The sequence below is a fragment of the Muscardinus avellanarius genome (assembly GCF_963383645.1).
Source record: "Muscardinus avellanarius genome assembly, chromosome: 7".
NCBI lineage: Eukaryota > Metazoa > Chordata > Mammalia > Rodentia > Gliridae > Muscardinus > Muscardinus avellanarius.
The window spans coordinates 21,681,566-21,706,018 of NC_137793.1; the positions used below are offsets into that span (position 1 = coordinate 21,681,566).

General features: G+C 42.5%; 1 protein-coding gene across 1 annotated transcript in view; it reads left to right on the forward strand.

Moving 5' to 3' along the window:
* The window catches only part of DOCK2 (dedicator of cytokinesis 2), a gene marked incomplete at both ends in the record, with an annotated part of 443,452 nt that overhangs the window by 240,762 nt on the left and 178,237 nt on the right, over positions 1 to 24,453 (forward strand). The window lies entirely within an intron of this gene.

Sequence of the window (24,453 nt, forward strand, 5' to 3'; positions counted from 1 at the left end):
CAGAGTCCCTTGTTGCAGTGTCTCAGTTGAAGTTCACATGTGGGCAAAGTGTGTGATGTCTACAGCTGGAACGTTAAGCCAGGAACGCTTTTTGTTTAGTCAGGGGGCCAACATCTGAGCCTGGGCAGTTCTTGCAAACAGGCAAGGAGCTCCTGAAAAAGAAGAGAACATAGTCACTGATTGCAAACTCCTGGCTGAGTACTCAGGAGGAGACAGTCTAGGAAAAGTCTGTCTTTACTGCCCTTTGCTATTCTCTTGGTGAGTCTGGCACCGTGTGGATGATGGGCCTTGGGACAAACAGCCTGTCTACCTGAATCCTGAATCTTGTCTTTCCTCCATGACCCAAACAATTCCTGTTCATCTCTATGCCCCATCTGAAATGTCACTTTATTTATTTATTTATTTATTTATTTATTTATTTTTGCATTACTGGGGATGGACCCAGGGGCATTCTACCTCTGAGCTACACCCCCAGCCCTATTTTGTTTTCTTTATTTTGAAACAGGGTTTCCCTGCATTGCAGAAACCCCTACTAAGCAGCTGAGGCTGTCCGCAGACATGCGATCCTCCTGTCTTGGGCTCCCAAGTACTGGGATTACAATCATGCGCCACCACATCCTGCTGAAATGTGACTTAAGGAGTCTTTGAAGTGACTCTCTCTTCACTCCCAGTGCAAGAGCAAGCATGTCAGGACTCTCATTTTACATTCTCATCACATTCTTTATGACACAAACTGCAGCTGTCATTAAATAATCATTTGTGTACATATTTATTTAATGTGCATTGCCCCCACTACCCTGTAAACTCCAGGGAGACAGGGGCTGGTGCTATCTCATGCAGTGCCATGTGCTCCCAGGCCTCCTTTCAGCTCACTGTAGGTGCTAAGAGGGCATTTCCTGCAAGAGTGGATGACTGAATAACAGGTAGGTTCTCTGGAAACAAAGGAGAAGCCTGGGAATGGGGAAGGAGGGGAGGTCCTGGGGAATTCTGCAGAGGCAAGAGGACCATATTTCCTCTTCTCTATAATTACAACATTTACTTAAGGACAAGATTTTCCCCTACCCTCCTCATTTTTATGGCTTTCCAGGAGATAACTGCATGAAATTCTCTGAGGAACATGTACCTTGTTACAATAACAGCCACCATTTACTGAACACTTATTTTTACCATGCTGAGGACTTCACACACATTAATCATAACAACTCACATTTATTGAGTACTCACTAATGTGACAGGTGCTGTTCTCAGCGCTTTCCAAATTTTAACTCATTCATTCACCACCAAATTCCACAATAAAGATGGATACTACCACCATCCCGGTTTTATAGTTGAAGATGCTGAAGCCCAGAAAGGTAATGTGCCTGAAGCTATAAAGCTAGTGACAGAATCAGGATCTGAACCTAAAGTCTGACAGAGGCTGTGCACCACCACCTCAATGCCTTTTTAGGATTACATTAACTCATTTAATTTTTGCAAGAAATCTAAAGTGTCATTATCCTTCTTGGACAGATGAGGAAACTGAGGCTCAGACAGAATATATACTCAGTGGAGAAGCAGGAATTTGCACCCTAGTGCTTTCAATTACAAAGTTCATGTTCATAACCAAGTTTAATTCTGTCTACTTGAGATACATGGTGGCTGTACATGCACAGATTATATGAGTGGTTTTTGAGAGTGGGGTTTAAAGACCTCTGCAAGTCTGCAAAATGCAAAGGACTGTCACCTGGCCTTGCCAGAGCCAAGAAAACTAGGGGTTTGCTGCAAGTTAGATCTAGGATGAGATGAGTTCCAAGCTTGTCTAGTCAATCAAGGGATTAAAAAAAATGAGTTGATTTAAAATATTCCACAAGTATTGGCTATCTCTGAAGGACTATTCTGTCAGCAGCACCCAGCCTTATCATACTGATCAAAACCTCGGCTTCTCTAAGCATGCATCCTTGGCTTCAAAAACAGGTGCTGTGATAACCTTCTCCATCCCATTTTGGGGGTCCCATTTAGTGGGTGGGGGTTCAGCCTAAGCCTTGTCTCTCAGTCTTCTGCTTCCTACTGGGATTGCTAGAAAATCCCCAGAGCAACTTTGACTTTCTCTGATCCCTGCTGCCTTAAGAGCGTTCAGCTGACTCACTGGGCTTGGGAAGTGTGAGGCAGGACCTGAGTGTGTGAGGCAGTCGGAGAGACCTGAATCTATCTAATATGCTAATGAGTTGTCAGCTTGTCACCAGTCCCTTCAAGTCACTACCCTTTACATTCAGAGTATACCTAAGAACTGGGCTCAGACCCTGTCCCTGACTGCCTGGAGGAATTATTTTTTTCACCTGAAAAATGGGGCAACAATCATAGCATGGACCTAGACTCAAGAGTCTGAGGAGCAGAAATCAATGAGACAAAACACGCAAAGCTCTCAGCCCACAGCCCAGCACGCGGAAGGCAATCAGAGCTTGCTTCCTGTTCTCACTGTCCTTCATATCCTGCAGCCAGGTTTCTTGGTGTGAATGCCAGAGAAGGTATGGGTATGCATGGTCTAGGAAGAGGGGTCATTCGCTTTTGGCAATATTCACAGGGTTCTATAAACCCAAAGGCAAATGGACCAGCATCTACAGCTTTTCCAAGCCACCTCACACTTGCCTTGCTTGCCTGACAAGCAGGGCCAGCTGCTGTGAACACCATCCCCACAAAACTCTTTGGGGACATGAGTCTGTTGGGGCTGGGTTCCCCAGTCTCTCTGCACAATAGTCTCCTACACAATCCCACTTTAAAACTGAGCCCTGTGCTTCAATGACTTCGCCTAGACGTTTTAGGTCTGGGAGAATCCAGAGTCCACCTCATTCCATGTCAAAGTCCTCTCTCTGATTGCCTCAGGTAAGTTTGCCTGAATACCAGTAGAGACAGGGAGCTCATTGCTTGTCCCATAGTCAAATAATGATTATTATTTTATTAATAGTAGTGAATATGTATTGAAATCTTACTTTTACCAGGAACTGTGTTGGCAGTTGGGTTTTTTTTTTAAATTGAAATGGTATACATTTAAACTGTACTTGATGCCCTCTCCCCCATACCCATTTACCCTTCTCCTCTCCCAACAATGAGTGTCCAAGTTAACCATGCTGTCTTCATACTTTTACACATATTCGGATGTAGCTCCTCCATTAATCAACCTCAGCCTTCTTCCTCTCCTATCCTTCCATTCTAGCTTTGCTGAGATCTCCCCTCCATTATCTGGAGTCCATCTGGTATCCTCAATGCTCTCTACTTTGGGCATATTAGAGAAAACATATGTCTCTTCTCTTTCTGTGCTTGGCTGATGTTCTCCAGATCTTTCCATCTTCTTGTGAATGACATAATTTTGTTCTGACCTTCGGTCCATGATCTTCATTTTGCAGAGTGAGCAGTGGAGATTAGTGAGTTTGTCACATGCAGAAAGCCACTCATTCTGCACCCTTCATCCTTCTACTACAGAACCTACATATCTGTATGTTTATTTTTGTAGAGTTCTTTGCCTAATTACCTTTTACCTTCTCTTTCTCTTTAAGTACTCATTAGTGTCTTTTTCTGTGAACATTAACTCACATGAGCTACAATTACCTAAAGCTGCTTTTCATGAGTGCTAATGTCTAGTGAACATTGATTATGTACTAGACATTGTGATTTTTTTAAATTTATTATCTTTCTTAAACCCATGTGACATTCTTAGACTCAGGCATCATCCATTCCCCATTTTATACCTGAGGAAAAGATGCAGAAGTAATTTGTCCCAAGTTTTTAACCTGGTAAATGACAGAGCTGACCTTTTTTGAACTCAAGGACTGATTCTGGGAAAAAGGTTCCTAACCCCTGGGTCTTTCTACTTTTTCCAGGGAAGAAGTGCTTCCTGACAAGCACTAATAATTCTGTGCGAGTATGACAGCAAGTTTCATATACCCTCTTTACTTACCTTCTGAAAGCCAGATGTTATTCTGCTCTTAGCCATGCTAAGAGCTAAGAATTCCTCTAGAGAATTTTTGTAGCCTTTACATGTTTTCTTTTGATGTTTAAAAACAGTTGATTTTCTGTTTATAAAGATATTTATGTGTTCATTGTAAAATTCAAATAATATAAATAACAAAAAAGAAAAGAGCAAGCTGGGCGTGATGGCGCAGGCTTGTAATCCCAGCATTTGGGAGACTGAGACCGGAGGATCGCGGTTCGCAGACAGCCTCAGCTACTTAGTGAGGCCCTCCACAACTCAGCGAGATGCTGTTCCAAAATAAAGAATAAAAAATTGGGCAGGGGGTGTTGTAGCTCGGAGGTCAAATGCCTCTGGGTTCCATCCCCAGAATATGCCCCCCCAAAAAAAAAGAAAAGAAAAGAAAAAGAAAAAAGAAAAAAGAAAAAAAGAGAAAACGACTTGAAACCTTACCACCCAGAAAAAGCCACTAGATTCCAACAATTTGGTAAAGTTTATTCTAAGCATCTCACTATACATTATGTATGTGTATTTTATGCATGGTATATTTGTAGATAGGACATTCTTTTTCACTGAACAACTTTCAGGAAGTTTCACATTTTGGCTTATAGGTTCCTGCCATTTATTTATTTATTTATTTATTTATTTATTTATTTATTTATTTATTTACAGTACCAGGGATTGAACTCAGGGGCATTCTACCTCTGAGATATACCCCCAGTCCTATTTTTTAAAATCTTTACTTTGAAACTTGACCTCATTGAGTTACAAAGGGCTTCACTAAGTAGCTGAGGCTGTCTGCAAACCCAGGTCCTCCTGTTTTAGCCTCCCAAATGCTGAGATTACAAGTGTGCACCACCATTCCCAGCTTTCCTGCCATTCTTTTAATTAGGCTTACAAGACTTTGGTTTCTACTTATACCATGATCTATCCTTTTTTTAGATATATAAGTTGTTTCTAAATATTTAGCATTGTTATGATGCTTTAAGTAACCTTTTTTCATATGCGAATCTTGTTGAAGTATTTGTCTGATTATGTTTTTTGAATAAATTCCTAGAAGGATTAATGGGCCAACATAGCTATACCTTTTACATTTTCTTAGTATTACACTTTTCCTTCCAGAAAGTTCTACCAATCTACAGCCTTGCGCTAGAAGGCTTTTTCTACAGTGCCTTTTTCTACAGTCACTATATTTGGTTAGTGATGATGCTTTTTTTTTTTCATCATTGTCAATGAAGTGGGAGAAATAGTATATCTCATTAGACTCCTTATGGAATTTATTTAATATTGGGATTTAAAAAAATATTTGTTGGCTTCATACCACATTTGGTATAAGTAAAGAATGAAAAGTTTAAAATGAAAAGACTTAGAAATTAGACCAGAGACATTTTGGGTGTTCTAGGGATGGAACCCAGAGGCATTTGACCTCTGAGCTACAACACCCCCTGCCCAATTTTTTATTCTTTATTTTGGAACAGCATCTTGCTGAGTTGCGGAGGGCCTCACTAAGTAGCTGAGGCTGTCTGTGAACTGCGATCCTCCGGTCTCAGTCTCCTAAATGCTGGCTCCTTGAATAAGGCATAGGTTCAACACTGAAACACATAAGCACAGGTAAAAACTTTCTCAACAAAGGGACAAGAAACTAAAGGCAGATCAATATGTGGGATTGCATTAAACTGAAGATCTTCTGTACAGCAAAGGAAACTATCAAGAACTTCAACAGAGAGCTGACAGAATGGGAGAAAATTTTTGCCCCCTACTCCTCCAATAGAGGACTAATATCTAAAGTAGACAAAGAACTCAAGAAACTCAGCACTAAGAAAACAAATAACCCAATCAAAAAAAGGGGCAAGTGAACTAAATAGACACTTCACAAAAGAAGAAATTCAAATGGCCAATAAATGTATGAAAAATGCCCAATATCATTAAAAATCAGAGAGATGCAAATAAAAACTACCCTGAGATTTCACCTAACTCCAACTAGAATGGCAATCATTCAAAACACAAACAACAATAAATGCGGGTGAGGATGTGGAGAAGTGGGAACTCTCACACTGTGTTGGTGGGATTGCAAATTAGTGCAACCACTTTAGAAAACAGTATAGAGGGCTGGGCATGGTAGCACACACTTGTAATCCTCCCTCTTGGGAGGTGTAGACAGGATCACACAGGTTCGAAGTCAGCCTTGCTGGCTTAAGAGACCCTGTTTCCAAATAAAATATAAAATAGGTTTTGGAGTTTAGCCTGAAGGCAGAAGGGTTCCACAAAAAAATAAAGAAAGAAAGAAAAGAAAAGAAAAGAAAACAGTATGGAAGATCCTCAGAAGAATGGGAATGAATTTACCATATAATCCAGCAATAACACTTCTGGGTATCTACCCAAAAGAATGGAAACCAAACTACCAAATTAATGCATGTGAATCTATGTTCATAGCTGCACAATTCACCATTGCTGAACTATGGAACCAGCCAAGATGTCCATCAACAGATGAATAGATTACAAAACCATGCAATATGTACACAATGAAATTTTACTCAGCCATAAAGAAAAACACAATTACATAATTTACAGGGAAATGGATGGAACTGGAGAACATTATCTAAGTAAGATTAGTCAGTTACAAAAAAAAATAAGAAGTCAGATGCTCTTTCTAATATATGGAGCTAGGGAGAAAATGGGTCATAATAGGAACTCTAGTCGAAGAAGGAGATACTATAGATGAGCAAATAAGGCGACCTAACTGAGGGGATGTGAGGAGAGGAAGGAAATTCTCTAATGTATATTAATAAACATATCAAAGTCAATCACTAAGCCAAACATGAGAAGGAGGAAGGAGGAGAGAATGAGGTTGGATTTGGGTGAGGGCTAATTGGGTGATGTGTGCATGTATTCCTCTACCATCTTGTACCCCATTAAAATGTATGACTACAATGCACCAATAAAAAATAAAATAAATAAAATGAAAAGTTGAATAACCAAACTAATGTGGAAACGCCTGTGTTTTAGATAGAGCCCAAGAAGTTTATAAAATAAACAGTTTCTACTTTAAATACATCATCTATTTATGTTCCAATTCTTCTTGTCCCCAGTGCCTACCATGACCTTTGTATAGATGGGCCCTGAGGAGTGTACCTTGCTAAGCGGATTCATCCTGCAGAGGCCCAGTAATCTCACAGGCTCCTAGCTATCCATTAATTGATAGGGAGTTCCCTGGGCCTTAGTGGTTAGGCTTAATTAATATCCTGGCCAGAGTCCAGAATTGCTCCCCAGAGCAGTTACAGCAGCCCTCTGCATGCCCAGTGGCTGGGAATTAGTGCTAATCTTTGCAACACTTTGTTCTGTCCTCCCTCAACTATTGACTTATCGAACACAAGCCAACTGTTTATATTCCAACTCTACCTTTTATCCACATTAGACGGTCCTCACAGAACCAGTGTCCATTTGGTTGATACAGAAACACTTAACACTACCTCTGTAGGTCACAAACTTCCGGCTGTCTCTGGCTTGCACTCCCACTTGTCTCCGTTTACTTAGGGTTGTACAGTAAGAGGTTAAGTGTGTAGGCTTTTGTTTATGATTCACCCAAACTAGAGTCTTCTACTTTTGACTGCCGGCCTAGAACAAGTGACTTGGTCTTCTTAAAACCACGTAGCGTTTTGTGAGGACTGATTGAGATAATCTGCAGTTATCAGCACTGCCTATGTGAGCTCATCAGGTAGAATCTATCTAGAGGCCAGGAGGTACTTGCAAGAGCATCTTCTTGGCTTTTCCACTTTCCCCTGGGAGAGTAAACTGTAGGTACATTTGTGGAAGGGTGTGTACAAGGATGGCATTCCCAGGAATCCTGCCCCTCTCCTAGCCATGTCTCTATTTTGCATGTTTTGGCATCATCCTTGTCTCTCTGTGTTGTGATGATCTGCCCACCTTCAGCCTCTCCAACTGGACTATCAGCTCTTTGAGAGAAGGGCCTGGTGGCCATCTACTCTGTAACCCTGGCCCTTGTTCCTAGCTTGAAACAGAGCAGGTCTTAACTGAATTGTTGAACACATAGATATAACCTCACATCATCGAATCTGCTTTGATTTGTATGGCATAAAGTCATTTTATAGTAATTTATTTGTTTGAAGATATGAGGGTCTCATAATGTTGCCCAGGCTAGTCAGGAAGTCCGAGTCAAGTGATCCTCTTATCTCAGTCTCCAGTAGCTGGGTTATGGGTGTGCATTATCACACCCAGCTGCATGAAGTAGTTTTATAGATGGCATAGAATAAATATTTACAACTAATTAATTAAGAGTGAACAAATTAATTCTCTTCCAAATTTCTTTCCCTTTCAATGATATATTGTCAATAGGTTTCTGGGACAAATGAACTGTGTCTTTTTTTTTTTAGTGTACTACACTTCTTATTTATGATTCATATTTAATGTGGTTAAACTTTACTCAGAGCCTGTTAACATGGGGGTACTGTAATAAACAAGGTGGAGATTCTGAAGAGTAATAAGACAGAATCCCTATTATAGCTCTAAGAAGGTACCTATAATGCCAACTTTCTATACAGTGGGTTCCTGGGAAGGGGTACAAATTGTTGTATGTGGTTGGGTATAACTTGGAGAAATACATCCTTTTTTTCTATCGAAATGCCGGGGATTAAGCTCAGGGGCATTCTACCACTGAGCTATATCCCCAGTCCTTTTTATTTTAGACTTTTACTCTTAGTCAGCAAATATTTTTTCTGTAAAGGATCATAAAATCAATGTTTTCAACTTTACTAGCTACCCATTTTCAGTTGCAACCATTTCACTGTGCCATCTGGCAAGAAAGAAATTATAACTACTATGTAAACCAGTGGCTATAACTGAGTTCTAATACAAGCTTGTTACAAAACAGGTAGTCCAGTAGATTTGACCTGGGGGGGCCACAGTTTATGGACACTGCTTTAGGTACAGGGGAGCTATTGGCAGTGTTACAGCAGGAGGCTCCTGATTAGGTATGTGTTTTTCAGAGAAGCCTGTATCTGCTGACACATTGCCATCTCCCTTCTGCACTTAGAGTTAGTAATAATAACTCTTACTATTTATACCCCGCTTTACATCTTACAAAGCATTTTCAAACTCCATATAATCCTCACTAGGATAGTTGGTAAGCATTGTCCCTGTTTTACAGAAGAGAAATCAGGCTCAGAAGGGTTGGATGGCTTGTCCTAAGACACAAGAGTGAAACTAGAACCCACCTCCCACCCCCACCACTAACCTCAGGGATCTGAAAAGTACCCTGAGTCCTCTCTCCACTTCAAATATTTTGTGTTGGACGTATTTCCCTAGCTGGAGGCTACATCCCTATAAGAGAGGGATGTATCTGATATTCCTTTTCATCCTTCAAAATGCTATGTGCAATGCGGAGGATGTGGGAGGCACTTCACAATAACTATCGATCACTCAACCTTGGATCTTGCAATTCAGAGTTTCCATTCCCTTCCATTTGTATTCAGTTAATTGCTTGGTTAAATCTGTTGGCAAGCATTGCTGCATGCCCCTGTAAAATCAAAGTTAATGCTGCCATCCAAGTTATCATTTGTCTTTCCAATTTAAAAATTGCCCCAGCTGCTTTCTCAGGAAGGAAAAGGGTTGGTATAAAAATTCATACTTTCCTATAAATGGTTAAAAAGACAAAGAGAACTGGCTTTATGGACTTACTAAGATTGGATATACTTGAGGGTGGAACTAACTAGGCATTAAAGGGTGAGGTTAAGACCCATACTTGTGTATTTGGAGTCTGGGAAGATGTTGGATATATACCAATCATGAAATCTTTTTCTCTTTTTTCTGTGTGCTACATTTGACCTTTCCACACAATTTCTGCTGTTTGTACTTAGGTCTCCATCATTTATTATTTGTACTGCCATGAGAGCTGTTTCTATCCTGGCTTCCTTTAACTTGTTTTCCTCCTAGAGCAGCCAGAGTCATCTTTTACAAAGTATAATCAGATCACATCAGGTGCCTTTTTGCAACCCAGTTAAGGTGTCCCACTACATTTGAATTCAAAACTCTTCCCATAATCTTGAAGTCCTATGTCATCTGCTCCCTGCCTTTTCTTCCCACTCTCTCTCATCCCATTTCCCCTCTTGCTGCGTTTCTATGACCTGACTCCCCTGTCCCTGGACATGTCAGATTCACTCTTACCATAGCCTTTGTGTTTGTTGTTCCTCTTTTCTTTTCTGCTCCTCCCTATGTGCTCTCAGGGCTGGTTCTCATCTCTCCCATCTCCAGGAGATTCTCCTTGACTCCTCTCCACCTTCAGTGTCCCCCTCTGCAGGAGAATTCTATCTAACTGGCTTGTTTATTTGTTTAGTGACTGTGTTTGCCCCCTTCTATTGAGGAACCTCTTTAAGTGTTTATTGAATGAACAGGTGAATGAATTCTTATATGAGGCTTCAAGAACTCATATCACCTTAGAACAAAGAATTTTAAAACTTTAAACTCCATGGGGCATCACATTCAATGAATGCCCAATTTTCAGTGGAATCTTTTTTCCAAATCTAAGTTTAAGCAGAATTTCACTCTCTTGGATAGAATAAAGCAGTTGTTCTAGGAAAAGTGGGGAAGCTTAGTGCTACCCAGTCTCGCCAAGCCTCACCCTAGAATCCTATTTCTCCAAGAAATCCTAACCTAAAACTCACTGAAAAAAAAAAAAAACCTTCAATTTACATGTGGGGAAATTGGGGTCTCTGAGCAACTCTCTGCCGGTGAATGCCTTAGGAAGAGAGAAGTGGCTGTTTTGTATCCCAGACCCCATCACAGTTCCTGTCCCTGAAGAAGCTTAGGGAGAAATTGTTGAACTATTTGGGTGGCATGCATAAGTGAGAGTGGTCTCCAAGTCTAGGGCCTTCTGTTCTGCAGTGACCTGACCATAGCTTCCATCTGGTCAGGTCAGGGGCCTCTGTCATCCAGACCCAGGGGAGAAGATGGGTCCTTGCTCCCGGAGGACAGGCAGGTTTTTTTCTTCTACCCCCAGCCCACTAATTGCATTTGTCAGGAAAAAACAAACAAACAAACAACTAGAAAAGGTATGGCTACCTTCTCTCTCTTCCTCTTCTTCATGCTTATTCTTTCTTCTCCTTTCTCTTCTGTTTTTTAAAAAATAAGTAAATGTCTTAGGACTGTGAAACAGCCAAGAGAACACTATAGTGGTCACGACAAGCAGGATGAGCCCACAGCTCTATTTTAGACATCAACACTCTCAGTCCAGCCAGTCACCTCCTATCCTTCTCCTTTCTCCTTTGGTTTCCTTCTTCTGTCTTCCCTTGCCCTCCTTCTCTTCCTTCCTTCTCTTTCCCCATGTTCAACTTTTACTTATTTATCTATCTCTTTCATTTCCCCTTTCTTATGCCTGCCTCTTTTTTCACATCCTTCCTCCTCTTGCTCTTTCTCTTCTCCCTGTCCTTCTTTCTCTCCAGCCCCTACCCCAGCCTTCTGCTCGTCCTATGCACCTTTAATAGTGCATTTGGCTCAGTGATTCATTCCTCTGGCCATTCTTTCCCAAAGCTGGGGGCTCAATATTTCTTCAACTTGTCCATTCTACAAACCTTGGGGCACCTGCCCTGGAGGACTCTGCCTTGGTCCACCCACACATGCTGCAGCTTGAGGCTTTGGCTATTCATGGTGCTGCTTCCAAAAAGTCACCTCCAGCTTGCTCTCTCCAGGGGGTGGGGGGAGATAACTTGGCCATCATCAGATGTACCTGCCAGCCAGATGATCCAGCCTTTTCTTAGAGATTAAAAGAGCATTGGATTAATGCTATCTCTAGATTTTTCAACATTTTGAGTTCTTCTCTGAAGTCTTCCTGATATTTCTCCTTGTGTTTCTATTTCCACTACATCATTGGGAAGATTTTCTTACCACATTTTAGGTTATACTACTTTGACTTTAAAGCAGTTGATTTATGCTTTCTAGAGCTATACACTGGGGAAGCTTTTTGCTCAGATAAATAGAAAAATCTAGAGCTGCTTGGATTTATCATCAGAGGAGAAACTGTGTATTAGATGAGAGAGGGAGGGCAGAGCTGAGCAATTGTATCTCACTTCCCAGCTCAGTCCCAGAGAAGACAATGAGAAGCTGGACAGACAATCATTTGTATTGCTCTAAACAGATTCATCTGTAGGGCATGGGACCATCACAGGCTACTCCTGGGCTTTTGTCAATGTTGAAATGTCCTCTCTTTCTGTTTCCATATGGATGAGGGATCCAGTTACCGTGAAAGAAGGTAGGAAATTCCTCATTTTTAGAGCTACCTTGTTTGATTTCATGGCACCTGGGACCTCTGTTTTCCTCTTAATTAATCCATGTTTATGCCTGGTAATCTCATCCCATAGATTATTGAAGCTATTATGAATAAAGTTGGAAACATTTTTCCATTCTGAAGGGGCCTGTACTCCTGGTTTGATATTCAGACATATTTGGCTGATGAAAATATTGATACAAAAAATAAGAAGATTCCAGGGACTCCTTGCTCTTTGATAAAGTTTTGCAGGCACTCTTGGATTTATCAGCTTATTCCTGCCCCACAACAGGACTTACCACTCCCATTTTGCAGATGAAAAACCTAGCAGTGAGAAAGGATGTGGCCCAGATAGGTATAGTTTAACAGGACCAGAAGAATGGGCAAAGTATTAGGTCAAGGGACTTCCCTGGAGACTGGAGGAAGCCCAGAAACTCTCCCTGGGGTGGGGGCACCCCCAGTGTGGGCTGATGGGCCCCCTACCCCCGACAGACACACACACTGCACTCCTCTCAGGGATGAGTGTCAGGCCTTGAGCGCTGCAGTGTGCCATCCGCGGTGTGCTGCAAAGCATTGGCAGGCAACCGGGAGGAAGTCTTCCCCCCGTCTGGATCCTTGCCTGTACTGCAGACTTTTCACAAGGGGAAGGGAAAGGGGGAAGTTTATGGTCTGATCTAATCGCAGATGAACAGAGAACGTGGTGGCAGCTAGCAGTGTGCAGAGGCACGGGCTCCAGTACCATCAACGAGCCCACCCTCCATCTGAGCGAGCAAATGGTGGGCACAGAGCTGGTGCTCAGGAAGCAGCTGTACCACTCTTCTCATTTTTTTTTTAACTATGGTTAACATTTTGTATTGGGTGTCAGGTCACAGAGATAGGACGAAACCCGAGATTCAAGAGTTTTTGTTGGGAACTGTGGCACATTGCAGGTGACATTAAGTAAGAGTATAATTTGTAAAAATGCAGCTTAAGGAGAAAATGCCACCCAGTGGCACTCCTCAGCTTTGGTCCTCTGGTTCTGGGAGGCTTGGTGTTTCCCAGGGACCAAGGACCTCTCTAGGCTTCTCACTGGCCGTTTCCTCCTCTCTTTGACTCCTTCCTGGTCTCCTGCAGAAGTTCTAGACCATTGCTAAAATTCATGTCCCACTCTGAGGCACACACTCTCTGTCTGTGCTAGGCAAGAAGTCCCATCTGCCTTCTGTGCAAATCAAAGTGACAAGGACACTTCTAATTGCCTCTCACACAAAGAGCCCATGGTGTTTGCCTAACAACAAGGATGTCCTGTGTGGGCCGAATCACAAAAGGCTAAAAACTCATGGATAAGCATCCTCCTTCCTGTTTCCTTATTTCTCCTTCCTTTCTTGTCCTTTCTACCCCCTCCCCCTCCTTCCCTGCCTTTCTTTTTACAAAAAGAAAGTCATCTGGGTAGAGAGAGCCAGGAGTTGGTTTCTGGCAGTTGCCTGGCTTGCACTCAGCCCAACCCCACTCTCCACCCTACAGGAAAGAAGGAGAGAAGCTCTGGGCTGGGCCACACCTCGCCTAGGGATCCAGGGCCAGGGTCCTCACTCCTTGCTGCTACACTGACCTGTGTCTCTCCTATGACCCTGGCTTGGACATCAGCACTTGGCATTCACTTGTCCTCTCTTCTGACCCTCCCCAGTGGTCTCATCCTCCCCAGACTCCAGATGAGGGTCCTGCCTTTCCTCTATGTCCCCAATTTTATTATTATTATTATTATTATTATTATTATTATTATTGTTATTGTTATTATTTACAGGTCTGGGGATGGAACTCAGAGGCATTCTACCTCCAAGCTATACCCTGCCCTATTTTTTATTCTTTATTTTGAAACAGGGTCTCACTGAGTTACAGAGGGCCTCACTAAGTAGTTGAGGCTGTCCGTGAACTGTGATCCTCCTGTCTCAGCCTCCCACACCTGGCTACGTCCCCAAATATAATGACAACCTCCACTAGCAAGGGCAACATTCCATCTGAAATGAACCACTTTAGTTACTTGGTGAAGGCTTTTTCTTACAGTTAGTTACTCATGTGTTCATGCTGAAACTTGCTGAATGACTTAGGACAAGTCACCCCTATCTGTGGGACAAGTTTTCTCATTGAAAAATAAGAGACTATCTGGCTTCTGTAATGCAGTGTCTGGAATACAATAAGTTTAGTAAGGATCGTCCAGTAGATCTCTTGGCTTTGTTCCTTCTTTCCTATTTTTCTGGCCTAGAGATTGTTTCCTGATTACCCCTGCCCTTGTCTTGCTTGAGCATGGATTTTTATACAAATGATACAATCTCAAGCAGGCTTTGGCTGCCCTGTTAAATCCTTGCTGGGGGATGACTGGGTGGCCTCTCTGTTTCCCAGTCTCATGTCTGAGCCTGATTGAATGCACAGAGGCTGTGCTTATGCTTTTTCTGGCAGTAACAAAAGGCCTAACATAAACAACTTAAAAGGAGGAGGACATATTTATTCTGGCTCACAGTTTCAGAGGATTCGGTCCATGGTTGGCTGGCTCCATTGCTCTAGGCCAGAGGTGAGGCAGAACATCGTGGTGGAAAGAGGTGGTGAAAGAAAGTTGCTCAGCTCATGGCAGCTGGAAGTAGAGAGAGAGGAAGGGGCTGGGGGTAGGATGTAGTCTCTAAGGGCATCCTCCCAATGACCTATTTCCTCCAACTAAGTATCACCTCCTATGGTTTCCAATCCTCTCATTTTTAACACAATTACTCCCTCACAATAGTCCATTTAAATTACGAATTCAAGCCAGGCATGGTGGCACATGCTTGTAATTCCAGTACTTGGAAGGTTATGCAGGAGGATCTGGGTTTGCAGACAGCCTCAGCTACTTAGTGAGGTACTTTGCAACTCAGTGGAACCCTGTTTCAAAATAAAGAATAAAAAATAAATTACAAATCCACCAATGGATTAGTCCATTGATGAGATTAGTGCTATTGTTATCCAGTTGCTTCCCAATGCCCCACCTCTGAAACATTGCTATATTGAGGAGCGAGTCTCCAACACAGGAGCCTTTGGGGGACACTTCAGATCCAAGCCATAACAGGGACATTAAAATAGGAAAAAGAACCCAGAGCACTGGAATAGATTTCAAGAAAGCCAGAAACTATGGCTGGTGGTATTGTCAGAGGCAAGCAAATCCCCAACGCTCACAGCAATACTCCTGAGAAGAAAGTCCTGAGTCTTTAATGTCCAGAGTTGCTGTGAATGGCTTACTTCATCTGAAATGTCAAGACTCCCTTAAATCCCATGCGAAGTTGTCTCAGAATTTAGGTAATATAGCACCATGAACAGAAATATACACCTTGAGGACAGACTGCCTAGATTTCAGTGCTGACTCTGACAATCTCTGCATCTGTGATGGAGGATAAATTACTTAACCTCTCTGGGCTCCAATTTCCTCTATATTAATGTGCAGCTAATAATATTACTTCAGAATCTTGCTGGTTTAAATGGGGTGACACAGTTGTAAAGCATTCAGGAAAGTGCCTGACAGGCCAGAAGCACTGAATAATTGTTGGCTCCTGTTACCATTACAATCATCAGCAGCAGCATTGTTAGTATCCAAGTGTGATAACCAGCAAAGTCTTCTATTCCTACGTAGTCGCAGCTCAGATGCTTATCTGTGAAGCAGAAATATTTATGATATCTCTCTTACCTACTGCATATGGTTAAAGTGGGGATCAATGGACAACATGGAAGTGGATATATGAGATGATTTACAATAAACACAAATATTATAGAACCAAAATAATATGACAGAAAGTAGGAGGTAGAAAATGAAGTTAGGAGAGAGAAGAAAAACTGTGTATAAGCTTTGATATGAGCTTCCTACTATCAGACATATCCTTATCATTATTTAGTTCAAGGAAGTATATTATTTCATCGTGAGTAGCAACTTCTTTCATAGCTTGGAGTTCTAAAAACATTATCATAATAAATTTCACTATGAATTTTTTAGAGATTTTAAATTCCAGGTCTCACTTCCTTGAGAAAGAGAATTCTAAAAAGATTTAGAAAGTATCAGTAAAAATGGTTGATAGAAAGTGAGCTCTTTAACAATGTGGGGAGACATGATGGTCTGCTTGAAGGCTTCACTACCATATCAAGTGGAAACTAGGTTGTCCTGTGATGTTTTCAAAAACAGAACAACAGCCCCATGGTTCAGTGTCTCAAAGATGCAAACTGAATTCTAGCTAAAGGCATAAATTCTCCCCAAATCAGAATACTCTAACCCAGCCCATGGAAATGAACACCCCATCTGTGGGAGCATTTGTGTGGAAGGCCATCTGCAGGGCTATGTGAGGAAGCTCATTGCATCATCCGGGAGAATAGATATGGCTCCTTCCACCCAGGACACTTTCATCTTCTCCAAATCTCTGTAAGACAGAAGAAGACTCTTGAAAGAAGAGACATACTTTCTTCCCTTGAATGTGAATGACTGACTCTAAGAAAAATCATTTTCTACAAAGTCAAGGAAGAGGCTGGCTAGAGTGACCAGATCACTTTTTAAAATGATGATTTACAATGAAGAATGCAAAGAAATGATGTGGCCAAGCAACTGTTAGTAGATTTGGAAACACATTTCCCTTGACAGATACAACTGTCATCTGCTGCAGACCTTCTTATGTATTGCTTCTTCTCTATGTCAGCTTACTCTGAGAGTCTAGCATTAGCTAAATCTACATGAACAAGCACCTGCCCCTGGAGATCCCACAACCCAACCCCAGCTCTCCTTCATTTAGGTGGCTGTCAACTGGGCTGCCACTGTGGGGGCTGCTCTTGGGCAGGGCCATCTCTTGCTCATATCATATGGCTGGTGCCTGGGCAGTGCCAGGTGTGTAGTATACAGAAGAACCATGTACTTGGGAGCACAGACTCTGGACCTGAAAGACTTGGTCTGAATTTGAGCTCTATTGTTTAGAAGCTTGGTGACCTGGGTCAAGGTGTTTCAATGCTTAGAGCCTCAGTTTTCTTATCTGAAAAATTAGATTGATGAAGTACCTTACACACACACACACACACACACACACACACACACACACACACACACTTGATTGCAGTATGAATAAAATAAGACAATGAAAATTAAGCTTTTACCACAATATGTGTCTTAATCACTCTAGCAGGGTCAGTAAACTATTTCTATTTAGGGTTAGATAGCTTTGTAGGTCATGTGGTCTCAATCCCAACTATTTAGCTTCATTCATTGGACTGTGAAAGCAGCCATGGACAATAGATAAATGAAGAAGCATCATGATTTTCCAGTAAAACTTTATTTACTCAAACAACAGGCAAGTTTTAGCCCATGGGCAATAGTACGCTGGCCCCTCTCTGGAACAGGAAATCAGAGGATGAGGTAGACAATCTAAGCATCTGTGGTGATGGAAGAGAGGTAGCAGAAACATGATTTCAGTACAGACAGTAGTACCCACAGCTCTGTCTGTGGAGTAGGATAGGTCTGGATTCGAATCATGTTTGGATGAATGCTTTATGCTCTCTGAGCCTTATTATTATTTTTTTACTATATACAATGCAAGATAATAAGTAAATTTAAAACCCATCTCGAATGAATGACCTATGGGTTAAAAACTATGAGACACAGTGCTAGGCTTTCATTGAAAAAAAAAATCTTAATGATGAGGAGACAAAGCGTTGAATTGAGTTAAACTAAGTGAAATATTGGCTCGCTCTTGCCTTGGATGTGCCCACACAATGTGTCTCAGTGGTCCTGAGAGCGCCTGCCACCCTGCCCAGAGTCTCTCTTTCATTCTTTGTGAAATGGGCCCAGATTTCCTGTGTCCGTGCATCCGGATGGAATGAGAACATGGAGCAAGAGCCTGTCCCTCCACCCATCTAGAATTCTGAAGCTCAGTCAGCACCTACACCTACACTTGTAGATTAGAAAGAGCCTGGGTGTTTCAGTCTTGCCCTCCCCAAGTGGACCTGAGGGTAGCAAGGCTAAAAGATCAGTTTTGGAGAATATGGATTTTCATCGTGGGCTGTGCAGAGCTGCTGAGAGACTAGAGTTTGGAGACGTTCTGGGAAGCTCCTTGGCACTGCATCACTTTTGTTTGATATTAGTGTTCTGAAGACAGGCCTTTTCGCATACTGCATTTTGCTAGAGGAAGATATTACTGTCAAAGGTGAGGCTCGCCACTTTCTTTCCTGCTCCTCGTAGATGCAGGAAGACTGCCTAAAAATGGCTTTTCCCAGTGTTCATATTCTGCTATTCTTTTTAACTCCAGACGTTTTTACTTTCACTTTGCCTTAGATTTTCCAGAGGAAAATGACTCTTATAACCCCAATTAATGCTACTGGGCATCTGTCCTAATCATATACTAATTGGTATTGATTTTCACTTAGGTCATTTCCTTCCACCTAAGATCATGAGATTCTCCCCAAATTTCCTATTTTTCTTTAACATCAGGGTACCCTACCATTAAAACTGCAAGCTTTCTTTATTCTTCCTCCCTCTTTTCCTCGTCCCCTCCCTCTTTGCTTTCTACTTTTCTTTCATCTTTCCTTCTTTTATTTCAGGATACTTCCATAAAGCACCTACTATGTGCTGGGTACTGTAATGAGCATCAAAAGCACCTTCAAACTCTTAAATCTAAAGAATAAGGCAAGCAAGCAAAAGACAGTAGGGTAACAGACTAGTTCTACGCAAGGTCAAGGCTCTGTGCAAGTCCACTTCCCGGGAGCCCTAACCTGTTAGAGTCACGAGATGCGTCATGGTTTGGGGAGACACCTGAGCTAGATTTCTAGGCTGAAGCAGAGTGCAAGTGGTTGCATGAGAAAAAAGCAGCAGGTTCAAAGATAAGCCTTTAAAGAGAAAAATGAAAATTATTCCTTCCACAATGAACTTGGTCATGGTGGTGGGGCTGGTGAAGCAGTCAAATGCCAGGAAGAGACTGGCTGACCAGAAGCCTGAGATGAAGGACTCTATATGCTAAACAGATCTTCTGGAGCCACTTTCAGCATCATAAAGTCTAGGGAAGCAGTACATTTACAAAGCAAACTTCAATATCAAGTCTCTCTCTTAGCTTTTGGCTGCTATTACGTTAAGAGCATCGTCTCCTTGGCCCACTGCTGCTAAGTAGAGACTTTGATTAGCAGTATTACATACCTTTGATGAATAAAGTGATAAAATAAGCTCATTATGACTTAATATGTAGAATTCGATACCCACTATCTTTTAGCACATTAAGTCACATGGGAGAGAGAAAGCACACCAAAGAACCTCTTAGTATTAAAAAAAATAAGAAAAGGTATTTCCTCTTATTATCAAGATTCAGATAAAACCTGATCTGGAATTAAATTTCAATAAAGTGACAGAAAAAAACAACCCAAAATTTCATTAGAAGTTCACTGTGTGTCTAGCACTATGGCTTGCCTCGTACAACCGGCATAACTAACAGCCTTAGTCCTGCCCACTAAGAAGCTTGCTTATGGTTAGGAGAAGTCAACAACAGTAAGCGAATAATCACATAAATAAATATATAATTGGAGGATTTGCTAAGTGTCATTGAAAAAAAATAGAGTCTTGCAATAAAATATTAAGGAGATCTAATTTACATTAGAGAAGGGACTTTGGCCTTCAGAAGGAATGGCAGGCATTGTGTTGGTGAAGGAAAGGCACAAGGAGAGCGTGTTCCAGGCAAAAGAACACTGTGCGCGGCAGTCCTGGGCACCACAGGCACTGGCCTTTGTGACTGCTCACAAAAGGCCACCATGGCTGGAGCCCAGGGAAAGGCCAAACTTGGCCATGAAGAGGCCGGCTTGAGCAGCAATACTGGTCCCCAAAGCCACATTAGCCTTCGAGTTGATTCTGAAAACAGGATCATGTGAAGAGTTTTAAGCAGGGGTGCGTGTGAGTGACAGGAGTGCGTTTGTGTTTCAAAATGATTTTTCTGGTTTTCCTGAGAACAACGGAATGGACAAGGGGCAAAAACGGGAGCAAGGTGACTAGGGAGGCTCCTGCCACAGTCACCGGGAGGCGGCAGGAGGATGTGGTATTAATACAGAAGGTGGGGACAGTCAGATAAATTAAAAACTGTTTTGGATGAACTTGGAAAAAGTTAATTATTGAGGATGGTACTGTGGGGGTGAGAGATGTGGAGGGAGAAAATTAATTTGCTATGAATTGCCGTGGTCTAAATGACTTTTGAGTCACTTAGACTGATGGCTTCAAATAGGATTTGCTGGGGCTGCACTGAGGGGTATTCTGAACCCTCTCAGCCATGTGCCGTGATGTGACCACCATATTTGCTCACATATTTTGGAGTAGAGGCACCCCTTCTCTGTATATCATCCAACTTGCAAGAGCATGTAGATCCAGGGACAGTGGTGTTATCTCCTGTCCTCAAATTTGGAGCATGGGGGTGGTGTGCACCATGCCATTTAAGGTGTCGCTCTTTGGTTCTCCATCTATGCCAGGGGAACACAAATACAAATGAGGTCTTGTCTTAATTGGCAGGGATTGTGCTATTTGATAGAAACACCACAACCCTGCAAACTCCAAAGAAAGTGCAAGAGGGAAATAACCACCTAACCTAGCCATGTTCTGACTCCTCACCAAAGATGCCGATGAACTATCACTGCACTTGCTGTGGACTTTCTGTGGATGAAGCCCTCTTTTTCATCCAATCTTCACAAATCAGAGAGCCCCATTGAGGAATACAGAGCACAGAGAAATGTGGTGCCTTTCTCAAGCTCTCATGGTAGTAAATTGTACAGCTGGAGTCTGAGCCTGGAGACTTGCCCTATGGTGCTTATATTCTGAGCTACAGTGTGATTCTGTGGCAAGAGGCCACAGGTCACTAAAGTCAGGTAAAGTGTCTCCTTGGAGGGAAAGGTCTTGACCTTGGAAGATACAAATGGGAAATCCTGAGTCCCATCTGCTTCATAAAATGTTTGCTGCCAGAGTCCCACAGTTTCCAGTGTGATGCTCAGGGGTGTATAATGGGGAACCCCTTATTCCTGCTCATGCATTCCTTCCTTAAATTCTGCTGATACCCCTGATCTATGGGAGACAGGATGGCACTGGGGACCCAGCAGTAAGCTCAAACTCCTGAGTCCACAGGGTGGTCAAGAACTCTGAAGAAAAGGTTCCACTTAAATGCAGGGGGGCTCCTTCCACCACAGGGAAGTCAGGGTGCTGTGGGACTTTGTGGGCACAGCAGGCACCCAGAAATCCTTTTTGGTGATGAGAGTATATGAGACAGGAGAAGGACATTTTTCTCCTTTCAAAGAAAGGGACAACTAGAGGACAAGAAAGGTGACAGGATTAGCTGCTGACTAACTGCCCTGGGGAGGTACAGAAAGGGAATGGTTTCAGGTGATGATAGGTACAAAGGCCTCCAGGTGTGGGAACCAGACAGCAGGGCTCTTTTGAGGAACTGCTAGGAGTATAGCCTTGCTGTAGCGAAGAGAACAGAAGTGAGTCTAGACAGTAGACATCTGGAGCTACATACTCTGCACCAGGGAGTCTGGACCTCACCCTGGAGCAGCAGAAGCTATCTGAGAGCAGGAGAAGGTGACGCCTTCTCTGGGACAACCTGGGTCTTTTGTACTTTTCTGGGGTTAAAGAGATGGGCTGACCTGGTTGTCGGCAAGAAGCCAGATGTCTGACCCTCACAGGGTAGTTTTGTTTGGCTCTGAGGAAGGTTCTCCCTGGGTCTTAATAGAAGTTGTCTCTTCTTCATGCCCCACTGGACTTGCCAAATACCCACAATGTGCTCTATTTATGTATCTTATCTTTAGAGCTACTTATTCCCTCTGTAGCATGTAGCTTTCTGTAGAACATCTACCAGTGCGTTCATACACATTCCTAAGGTCTCACTTCTGGGAATCCTCTCTTTTATGGCACAGGGTGGGGGAGAATGGGAAGAAGGATGTAGGTGGGCATCTTTCCCGAAGCTCACAGGAGTGAGGTGGGAAGGGGTGGCAGAGATTGAAATTGTGGCCTTTAGGAGGCTGGAGACCTGGGAGTCTCAAACAGATCTTCTTTTCTTATTCACAGGGAGGCCTCCCATTCAATTTCTCCCTCTACAGAGGGCTCCTCAGTCAGTTAAGAAAGCTCTCTTCTTTATTTTTTAATTAATTAATTAATTTATTTATTTATTTGGTGGTACTGGGGTTCCTGGAAGCCCTTCTACCTCTGGGCTACACTTCCAGACCTATTTTATGTTTTTGAAACAGGGTCTTTTAAGCCAGCGCGCTGGCTTCGAACCTGCACGACCCTCCTTTCTCCACCTCCCAAGTACGGGGATTACCAGCGTGCGCCACCACACCCAGCAAGCTCTCTTCTTTAGATGGACAGCGATAGTCTGGCAGATACAGGAGGCAAGTCACTGTGCATTAACTGTATTAACTGTGCAGGAATTTTCATCAGTAACACAGTATGGAGCTAATTTGTAGGTTTATTAACCCCCAAATCACTCCTGATCAGCACCATCTCCACACGGGAGTGTCTGCACAGGGGACCAGAACACCATTACAGTTGCTCCCAACACAGGCAGTTCAGTATGAGATCCAGATAGACCCTGAGTGCGAATCTAAGCTGCCCCCCTTTCCAGCCCTGTGAACTTGAACGAGACCTTTGAACCTCCCTGAGCCTCATTTGCAAAGTGAAGACATTCGTCACGACCCTCTCACTGGGCTGCAGGTCAGAATTAAACAAGGCCATGTAGACTGTTCAGTAAATGCAGGTACTGAGATATAGTTAGGCAGGTGAATAAATGGATTTTGTTTTTCTCAATAGTGGGCTTATTAGGAATTGCAAATTCAAATATTTTTGAGGTAATATCAGAGAATAAAGTGGGTTGGAGAAGAACTGACAGGGAAAAATGTCATAAAGCGATGTTTGCCACATAACTGCTGTCCCCATGGTTGCAAGAGAACCAGGCTCGTCTATTTAGAGCCATGGATTTTTGGGGAAGAAGCTGGAACTTAGTGTTAACTATCCTAAGTTTTAAATGTCGATAACTGATTTAATTTTTTCAAATAATTGGGGGCAATTGAAACACAACTAAAAGCTGCCCCTTTGTGAACTCTGGATTTTTCTTTCTGCAAACAACTGACTTAAAACTGAGTCCTAAATATAAATAGCTCAAGGCTGTCAGCCACAAAGCATGTTGGGAAATGACAGTCTGTGGCAGGTTGGAGGTAATCAAATGCCCCCAGTCCTTCCAGGATAATAATAAAACTCAGTCATCAGGTTCTGAGCGTGGGCTTGTAGGATGTCCAGAATCAAAGTGAAATAGAGAGGGATGGGGTGGACTGGGCAGGGGTCTGACAAATGAGCTGTGTTATGTGCTGTAGTGAAGTGTCCCCAGGATGTAGCCAGCAAAATGTCTATACAAGCACTGAGGAATTCTAAGCCACCTCTATCATGGCTGCAATTTGTTCCTCTGTCTTTTGTGGGCTTTGAACAAAATGGGGACACTTTAGGACAACTATACCAACCAAGAAGTTGCTATATTCTGACAAAGATGTCTAAACACTCATTCAGAGTCAGACTGATTTCCTAAAATCAACTCTCTTGAACCTGACTTCATATTTGAGGTTCCATGTCTGCAGATTAAACCAACTGCAGCTCAAAAATATCCACAGGAAAGCGGGGAGGGAGGTGAGAGTGGGGGAGGGCTCATGAGTACTGTGTGTAGGTACACCTATGTTACCCGAACTTCACCAAGATGTACAATTACAATGCAACAATATATATTTTTTAATTTTCAGAAAAAAATTGACCAGCGAGTGTGATTGTGCACTCTTGTAATCCCAGTATTTGGGAGGCTGAGACAGGAGGATCGCAAGTTTGTGGCCAGCCTCAACTACTTAATGAGGCCCTGTTTCAAAATAAAGAAAACATTTAGGGTTGGAGGTAGAGCTCAGAGGTAGAGTGCCCCTGGGTTCAATCTCAAGTGCCAAAAAAAAATTTTTCAGAAAATATTTGTACTGAACATGTACAGACTTTTTGTCATTATTCCCTAGACAATACATAGCATTCACACGGCACTTGGTATTATACATAATCTAGAGATGACAAAGTACAAGGGACGATATGAGCAGGCTATCTGCAGGCACCATGCCATTGTATACAAGGGGTTCACACATCCACAGATTTTGGTATTCAAGGGCTTCCTGGATGCATTCTCTTGTGAAAACAAAGGGGAGCCTGAGTATCTAAAATAGCTGTTGCTTTCAGGAA